Source organism: Dipodomys ordii, unplaced genomic scaffold (assembly GCF_000151885.1).
Source record: "Dipodomys ordii isolate 6190 unplaced genomic scaffold, Dord_2.0 Scaffold32, whole genome shotgun sequence".
Lineage (NCBI taxonomy): Eukaryota > Metazoa > Chordata > Mammalia > Rodentia > Heteromyidae > Dipodomys > Dipodomys ordii.
In genome coordinates this window covers 7145244-7154558 of record NW_012267248.1, presented here as the reverse complement: position 1 = coordinate 7154558, position 9315 = coordinate 7145244, and positions in this window count along the sequence as shown.

Here is a 9315-nt window from a genome sequence, read left to right as displayed (position 1 = left end):
CATTGTCTGTACACATTTCAAGACATTTAAAATAATCCTACAATACAGTGAAGTTTGTGTAATCATTTAATCTCAATAAAAATAATTTTTTAAAGACATTTAAAATATATTCTGGGATGTGGAAATATGGTTCAAGTGGTAGGCCAGCCTTGAAAAAAAGCCTAATGAGTGCTTGAGACCCTGAGTTCAAGTCCCAGTACTGGCACACAACACACACACACACACACACACACACACTGAATAGGTATGTACATATGTACACACATACAGTGTATACACACATGTACACATAATACACATGCATGCATGTATCTACACATGTATTTCCTCTTTGCAAGGCATCTCTCTTGGGAGCCAGAGTAAACTAAAGCAAAGCTTTAGCACTCAGACTGTCCAACCTGTGTCTGCGCATCTCCAGAGAGAATTCCATCTGCACTGCAGAGCAGCCTTATTTCCCATAAGGGCATCCTGACAAGTACAAGGTCAACATTGCATCCCAGCTCTTGCTAAGAAGCACAGGCCATTCAGCTCTCTGAAACTTCTTACGTTACCCTACTATTTGCAAACTGTCTCAATAAAGACATAACCATTTTCTAGTTGTTTATCTACCATCTATTTATTATCTATTTGGATCAAGGCTTGAACTTAGTCTTGCACTCACTGGACTTGCTTGTTTTGGTTTCTGGGCCTGTACTGAGGTTTAAACTTGGGGTCTGAACACTGTCCTTGTTTCTTCCCTCTAGGCCAGCACTCTACCATTTGAGCCACCACTCCACTTCTGGCTTTTTTTTGGTGATTAATTGCAGATAAGAGTCTCACAGACTCTGGGCTGGGAAGGTGGCTCAGTGGTAGAGCGCTTGCCTTGCATGCCTGAGGCCCTGGGTTCGATTCCTCAGCACCATATAAGCAAAGAAAAAAGCCGGAAGTGGCGCTGTGGCTCAAGTGGTAGAGCGCTAGCCTTGAGCTGAAGAGCTGAAGACAGCGCCCAGGCCCAGAATTCAAGCCCCATGACTGGATCCAAAAAAAAAAAAAAAAAGAGTCTCACAGACTCTTCTGCACTGGACTGGCTTTGAACCTTGATCCTCAAATCTCAGCCTTCTGGGATTATAGGTGTGAGTCACCGATGCTGTTCTTGCAGTGTTTTTAAACACAGCATGCATGTTCCATCTTGCTCTTCACTCGATTCTATGCTCCTGTGGGCAGGACTTCAGTTTTTATAGGTACTATTTTGTTCAGAGTAGGCAGGCAATTAAAGTATCTATGAATGGATAAGTGAATGAAAGTCGACGTAGCACCCCATTACCTATCCTCAAACCAGCTCGGCAACAGGGGTAATTACTCTTTCTCATGAGTGCTAGAATGAGAGGTGAGATCTTCAGATGAAAAGTCTCACATCCTGCTGGCATAAGGCAGGGGGGGCGTGGGCTCATGGAATATAGATTATTACCTGATGATAGGGGTCTCCCAGAACCTCCTTTGAAGTCAAAAGAGGATACAAAGCACAGAGAACTCAGAAAGGGGAGCGGGGGGGGGGCGGCTTATTTTTCTTCAAGGGTTCTGCCCTTTCTTCAAGAACTAGAGTGAGCACTGGGTGTGTGCTGCAAAAATCAGAAGGAAAATCAGGACTGTGTAGGTAACTCCACCTGGAGGGTGGAGCAGCGTTTCACCAACTGGCTCTCCAAGACACAGAAGCTTCCAGAAGCTCCTCACTCAGCAATTACAGCTGCTACAGCCACACCCAGACCCCAAACACCCTCCAGCTTTTGTCTCTGGGAAGGAAATGCCTGCAGAATACTGACAAAATCTATCCAGAGATTAAAAATAATTGAGAGAGACCCCGCAGCTTTAACTCTCCTCCCCTTTCCCTCTGGCCTACAGCTGGCTGCTTGCGGCTGATGTGCTAGCTGCAAGGGGGCCTTGCAGTGGTCTTGGGCTTGCTGGACCACACTCAAGAGCTTTTTGTGTGCGTGCTAGTCCTGGGGCTTGAACTCAGGGCCTGGGCACTTCTCTTTGCCCAAGCTTCTCTTTGCGCAAGCCTAATGCTCTACCACTTGAGCCATGGTGCCACTTCTGGTGACTTCTGTTTATTGAAGGTAAGATCCTCAGATCTCAGTTTCCAGAGTAGCTAGGATTACGGGTATAAGCCACCAGCTCATTCTGATTTTTAAAGGCTGTCCTCCATATAGGGAGGCTTTTCCTCTCATTTCCCCTTCTGGCTACTATTCTGACTCCACCTCCTTCTCCAAGTTTGACAGTGAGATTCTTCCCTCTTCTCAACTCCTCACCCTTTCAGGGCCAAGCACTGTAATATCCTGCACTATTCCTGTGGTATCAGTCACCCCGCCTCAAACAGTGGCCACAAAATCATCAGCTCATAGCTAAGACATGTAATGGGATACCCTCTCCCTCTCCCTCTCTCTTTGGGCAGTACTGGGGTGTGGCAGGTGCTTTACCACTGGAGTCACACCCCAGCCTAATGAGTTTCTCTCCCCCACCCTCCACCCCAGCCTCCAATCCAATCTAGCTGCCTCTACTTTCTCTCTGCCTGATTTCCACACCACAACCAAGAGGATAGTTCTCAAGCAATCTGATTATGTTCTCTTTCTGCTAAGGTTCCTTCAATGGAACCACACTGCCTCAAAGGGTGGCTTCTAAGCCTGGCTTGCACACCTGGGTTTTTGTTTATTTTAATGGAGCTCTGGAGAACCCAAGGGCTGAGTCAGGGTCTCCAGGGAGTCCCATGCAGTCAGCCCCACTGGGGGCTGGCCCAAGATTTACCTTGGAATTCCTTGAAGGACCAAGGCCCTGACACATACCTGCTCTCTAGCCAGCAGGGTGAATGAACAGTTCATTTCCTCACAGGTAACCCTGCTCTCTGCAGAAGTTGTTTTGCTGTTTGGGGGTGCTTCACCAGCTATCCTGTGGAAGGTACCCTTGATGCTGTCGGGTCCATCCCCATTTGGGCCTCCTCAGAGCTTGGAATCAAGAAGACTTTTTCTTTTTCAACATCTTCCACCTCTTCCTCTCCCTCCTTCTCCTTTTCTTTTTCCTTTTTTTTTTTTTTCAGTTCAGAGGATTAAAACTCAGGGACTCAGGCATGCTAGGCAAGCACTCAGCTCAACCAACTGAGCCCCACCCACACCCTTCAATGAACTCTATCAATACCACATTTCCCATTGTGGCTATACCACATTTAAGATGATTGATAGATTGTGGTACTGAGGATAAAACCCAGGACCTACTGCTTTCTAGGTCCATGCTCTACCACTGTGCTACTAACCCAGAATCACTGTATCATGTTTCAGAAAACATCTCCTCTTCCTCCTCCCCCCTTTCTATTTTTCTCTCTCCAGCTAGAAAACAGACTAACCTCCTAAGGGAGGTCTGAAGTAGCTTTACGTCTATCATTCCTTTAAACAGGGCTGGCACACAACTGCTCTTCTCAATCAATATATCAAATACATGACTGGATAGAGACAAGTTAGAAAAGCCACATTTTCCCAGATGGGATTTTAGAGAGATGGTATAATATAAAGAGTTTGAACTAATCATTACAGTTTCCTAAAACCCCAGAAACTTTCCATTTTCACCAGCTTGACATCTTCCATTGTCCTTTTTCCCCCCCTGCAATACCAAGGATTGAACTCAGAGGCCATACACATGCTAGGCAAGTGCTCTACCATCTGAGCCATCAGTCCTGTTTTGATTTTGTTTGGGGCATACAGTCTTGCTAACTGCATGGCCTGACCTCTAAGTTAAGATTCTACCCCTTGTTCCTGAGTTCTACCCCTTGTTCCCGAGTCTCTGGGATTATAGGCATATACCACCATGCCCAGGCCCCATTGTATTTATGAGCTTCATTTTCCTAGCATTTTCAACAGTGGTATGTACAGGAAGGAGCAGTGATCAGGCACTAAGGGATGGATTTCTCTGTGATGATCTAAAAACAGTAATAGCCAATTATGCCAGACACTGGTGGCTCAGAAAGCTGAGATCTGTTGAAGCTAGCCCAGGCAAAGAAAGTCCATGAAACTCTTATCTCCAATTAACCACTAAAAAAAGGCCAGAAATGGAGCTTTGGCTCAAGCAGTAGAGCAGTAGCCTTGGGAGATTAAAAAAAAAAAAAAAAAGAAGAAGAAGCTGGGTCAGGGACAGTGCCTGGGTCTTGAGTTCAAGCCCCAGAACCCCCTCACTTACCCACCCCTACCCACCCCAACCCCGCCACAAAAGGCCAATCTCAATTGCTTTCATTATCACCTTTGTGGAAAATAAAGTCAACAGTGGTTCATTTTCAAGACAATGCATCTGCTAGTGCCATGAGCCACTAGTGCCCAGCTAGAATTCTAGTTACAAATGTTACAACTTGGTTTGTATTGTCTTCATTCATCACTGCCCATCTATCATTCCTCTTAGCTCAGGAATCTGGTCAAAATTCCTCCCCCTCAACCATTATGTCCTTTCTGTCCAGTTTCCAGCCTGCAGTCACCACCCCAAGCTTCTGCTTGGCCTTTCCTTCCTGTTCTACTCCATGCTGCTGCCTACTCCATGACACAGGTCTTGGATCTCAGGCTGTTTTTCACATATGTCTTCTTACTTTACTATTAAACCTGAGGATGTCTGTAAAACTGAAAGAGCACAGTGTCAATTTTGAGTTCACCTGGCTGGCCACATCCAGCCAATTGAAATCTCCAGGACAGCCACAGAACCCCTGCCTAAATTCAAACCTCAGGAGGGAGAGAGGGAGAGGGAGAGAAAGAGAGGAGGTGGGGGCGGTTAGAGAGAGTGTTAATGAACTAAATGGCTGCTATGGAGTTTCATTAGCTTCTATTTGCTGGGGGGTTAAGTGGGTGGCTTGTTTTTTTGACTATTTGGGGTAAGAGAATAGATGATGGAAAAGGAATGTAAGGGCTGAACAACATAGTTCACACCTGTAATCCTATTCAGGAGGCTGAAACCTGAGGATCACTGGTTTGAAGCCAGTCCATGTAGGAAAGTCTGAGACTCTTATCTCTGATTAACCAGCAAAACCCCAGAAGTGGAGCTATGGCTCAAGTGGTAAAGCACCAGTATTGAGCAAAAAGCTAAGAGACAGTGACCAGGCACAAAAAAAAATCAAAAGAATATAAGGCTATGTTTAATGCAAACATCAATTCCTACCTGTCAACTTCTGCTGAAACCTTTTGCCAGTATTATAAAGGAGCGCTTTTAGAATGCCTTGCGGGCTGGCAGTGGAGCTCAGTGGTAGAGCTTGAGACTAGAATGTGGGATAACCATCTGAGTTCCATCACCAGTGCCACAGAACAAAAAAAAAATGCAGACTGAGCTCAAGGGAGCTCGGTACCAGAAACTGGCCCCAGAGCAGCACAGGCCCTAAGGGGAAGAGCAGACCAACTGCTGACTTCCCAACTAGAGCAGAATGACAGTCACTCCTCATCTTCTTGGAATTGTGTGATAGACCCTAATCAGCCACCAGAAAGTGGATCACATTTCCATATCCGGGGCACAATAAGCAGGGAACCCAACCAGAGGTGTCTCAAGGTTCATCCAGGGGCCTGCTTAGCAAAGGTGATGTGACATAGAGAAGCCCAAGATGGCAGACCACCAAACCCAAGAGCTCCTGGATCCCTGCTCAATCACCCTTCTCCTAGGGGCCACCCAAGCCCTGTGAAGGTCCACATTCCTAAAAGCTGAGTAGTTCTGTTCTGGTGGATTCCAGTGTATTGGGTGGACTTCATTATCCTTCCATGAGTGCAGGTTAAGTCATTTTCCATCTCATTCTCTATGCTGTGTTTCCATGGGACTGCGGCTCCAGCTGGCAGTGTTAGGCCTCCAGGAGCACTGCTGGCTCTGCCCCGACCTGGTCTCCACCAGCACCTGGTAGCATTCTCCCCACCTCTCCCTTCATGCGCCAACTCTGATTCTTTTCCCCCTCAAAGCACATAGCTCTGGAAGATAAATTCCTGTGCTTGCTGGAGGGGCTGGCACAATGCCTACCCTCAAGAGAGGTGAGGCCCCCAAGGAGCCAGCTGGACCTGAGAACCTGCTGAGGCTGGGTGGGGCCTCCCTTTGGCTTGAAGATAGAAGCAGCTGAAATTTCAAACCCCAAAACTATAACCACCCAGCAGTTTTTTCTGGACTTGCCTTCGAGTAGGGGCTTGTTCTGTCTGTTATAAAACATTTTCCCATCGTTAAGATCTTTGAAACATTTTTTTTCCCCAAGACAGCCTTGTCTGTAGCAAGCCCACACTGTCACCTGGAATTTCATCTTCATGACACCTTTAGAAACTTGTCAGGTGCCAGCAGCTCAAGCCTGTAATCCTAGCTACTAAGGAGGCTGAGATCTGATGATCGTGGTTCAAAGCCAAACAGGACAAATTCAAGAGGCTCCTATCTCCAATTAACCAGCAAAGAGCCAGAAGTAGAGTTGTGGCTCAAGTGATAGAGCACTAGCCTGGTGTGGAAAAAAGCTAAACCAGAGTGTGAGTCCTGGAGTTCAAGCCACTGTACAGGCACAAGAGAGAGGAAGGAAAAAAAAGCAGAGTTGGAGAAGGCAGGCAGGCAGGCAGGAAGGTAGGAAAGAAGGAAGGCTGGGAGGCAGGAAGGCAAGAAGAGTCTCCCATTCTGGAAAACTATTCTGAGAGAGTACATATTCCTTGGTCCCCATTCCCAGCCTCCAGGGGCAGGAGCATTTCAGCTTACTCTGGCCCAACTCAGGAACTTAAATCTACTCCTCAAAGTCAAAACTACTTTAGAGATGTGGGGAGATCTAATCCAGCTACTAACCCAGGTCTACTTATTGCTTTGGTCAAGGCACTTTTCTCCCTGGACAGGTGGCCCTCCACATCCACAGGCTTTGCATCTACTGCTTAAAGCACATCATGCCAAAAATATCCAGAAAAGAATTCTACAAAGTCCCAAAAAAGCAAAACTTGAATGTGCTATACTATGAGCACTATACTAAATCCACAGAAATGTGTGTAGGCTTTGCCATTTCACAGATCCTCTCCCCCTCCCCACCCCCCTTCTCTATCCCTCACTCTCCTTTTTTAGACATTTTACTTTTAGACAGGATTTCAGCCTAGGCTGGCCCCAAACTCACCATCCTCCTGCCTCAGCTTCTTGAGTGCTGGGACTACGGGCATGAACTGCCCCACTGCCTCATGCTTGGCTTCTTTCTGTACCATACGCCTATGATAGTTCTATCTTTACGAATACATATTTTTTCTTGTTATAATTCCTATGACACTGCACTTAGTTGGTCTTAGGTGCCATATGCTATCTTGAGATGATTTACTCAGAAGTGTAATGATCCATGCAAGTCTTGTGTCATTTCATCAAAGAAACATGAACATCTGTGAATTCTTGCATCCTTGGAGGACACTGGGTACTGAAGGATGACCATAATTGGTCATAAAGTGAAAGCAGCAATGAAGTTGTTTCAAGTGCTCTATCACTTGAAATGGTCTTTTTGCATTTGCCCTAGTCTTTTTGCATTTGGCTTTTGAAATTGGATCTCAATAAATTTAGCCTAAGTTGGCCTTGAACCACAATCCTGTGTCTTCTTCCCAAGTAGCTGAAATTACAGATATGTACCACCATGCTGGACTTTTCTTTATTCTAGGCTGGTTAACTAGATGTTCCACAGGGCTGCCACAAACCTAAATCAGACACAACCAAGCAAATATAAACACCTCAGAACAACTAAAGCCCTGGCTTCCTTCCAGAATCCTAATTACCATTTGGCCTAATGCCAAAGGAACTCTGAAGTCCCTATGGAATGCTCACTGTCATCACAGGCTCTGGATGAGCACATCCCTCAGTGGGAAGGCCAGCTGAGCTATTAGGTTTGGGCCTCAAGTTCCAGCTCCAGCAAAGTTCACTGCTTACAAGGTGCAAGCCTTGAATAGGGAGTGACTTCCTAACAAGATGAGAAGGGCCTGGAGGTGAACTAGCTCACCCTGCTGTGTTAGGCCAGGGCTGGGGTGGCCTGAGAGAACTTTGGGCTTTCTTCAGCCTTCTCCTTTCTGCATGTCTCTCTCCACTTCCCACCACAGCCCTTCTGGCCTTTTACTCCCCTTTATTATCTCAACATGTGCTCAAAGGTGTCCACCATTTGTAATCTAGTGTGAATTTATCTTCAATTGAATCAGAAGTCCTCATCTGCTCTTGAGACATATCCCCAAGCAGCAGAGTTGTAGAAGTGGCTGTGTGAATGACTTATAGATCATCTTGCTCTGCAGTGATGTTTTTAAGTTCTAAATGGTACTCTTGGTAAAAAAAAAAATAAAAACAAAAACACTCATTTTAGGAAACGGTAGCAAAGCACTGACCAACTCCTGGGCTCTGGTACTGGAGCTTGGACTCAGGGCCTAGGCACTGTACCTTAGCTTTTATGCTCAAAGCTGGTGTTCTACCACTTGGAACCACAGCTCTACTGTCTTTTTGCTGGTTAATTGAAGATAAGGAGTCTAGTGGATTTTCCTACCCAGGCTGGCTTTGAATCTTGATCCTCATATCTCAGCCTCCTGGGTAGCTAACATTACAGGTGTGAACCATCAGCACCTAGCTTATTATTTTTAAAAATCGACTTTGTGTCAGTCATGGGGCTTGAACTCTGGGCCTGGGCACTGTCCCTGAGGTCTTCAGCTCAAGATGAGTGCTATACCCTTTGAGCCACAGCACCACTTTCAGTTTTCTGGTGGTTAATTGGAGATAAGTCTCTCACAGACTTTCCTTGCCCGGGCTGGCTTTGAACCTTGATCCTCAGATCTCAGCCTCCTGAGTAGCTAGGATTACAGGCGTGAGCCACTGGCACCTGGCTCGATTTTTTGGGAGACAGGTTCTTATCTATGTAGTCCAGGTTGGATTCAATCCTACTGCCTCAGTCTCCTGAGTACTGGGATTACAGGTATGTATCATAAACAACAAATAACCCTTAAGATGAATGATAGTTTTTGGGAAAAGTATATCAAGGAGTTAGTTCCTCAGGAGCTCTTTAGTGAAGATTTACTCAAAAACCAACCACCAAACATGAACAGGGCCACTTGATCATTTCAAGGGGAATATAGATGACTTGGCTATTCCTGTGCATCTCCAGCAGCCTACTGTTTTCACACTCAACAGTGTGGGGGCTAAGTCAGAATGCAAAAGTACATCTCCCTCTAGTGGAGCAAAAATTATTGCAGGAACAACAAACTTTCTATCTCCAAATTAAAATGGCAGGGCTGGGAAGGTGGCTCAGTGGTAGAGCGCTTGCCTTGCATGCCTGAGGCCCTGGGTTCAATTCCTCAGCACCACATAAGCAAAAAGAAAAAA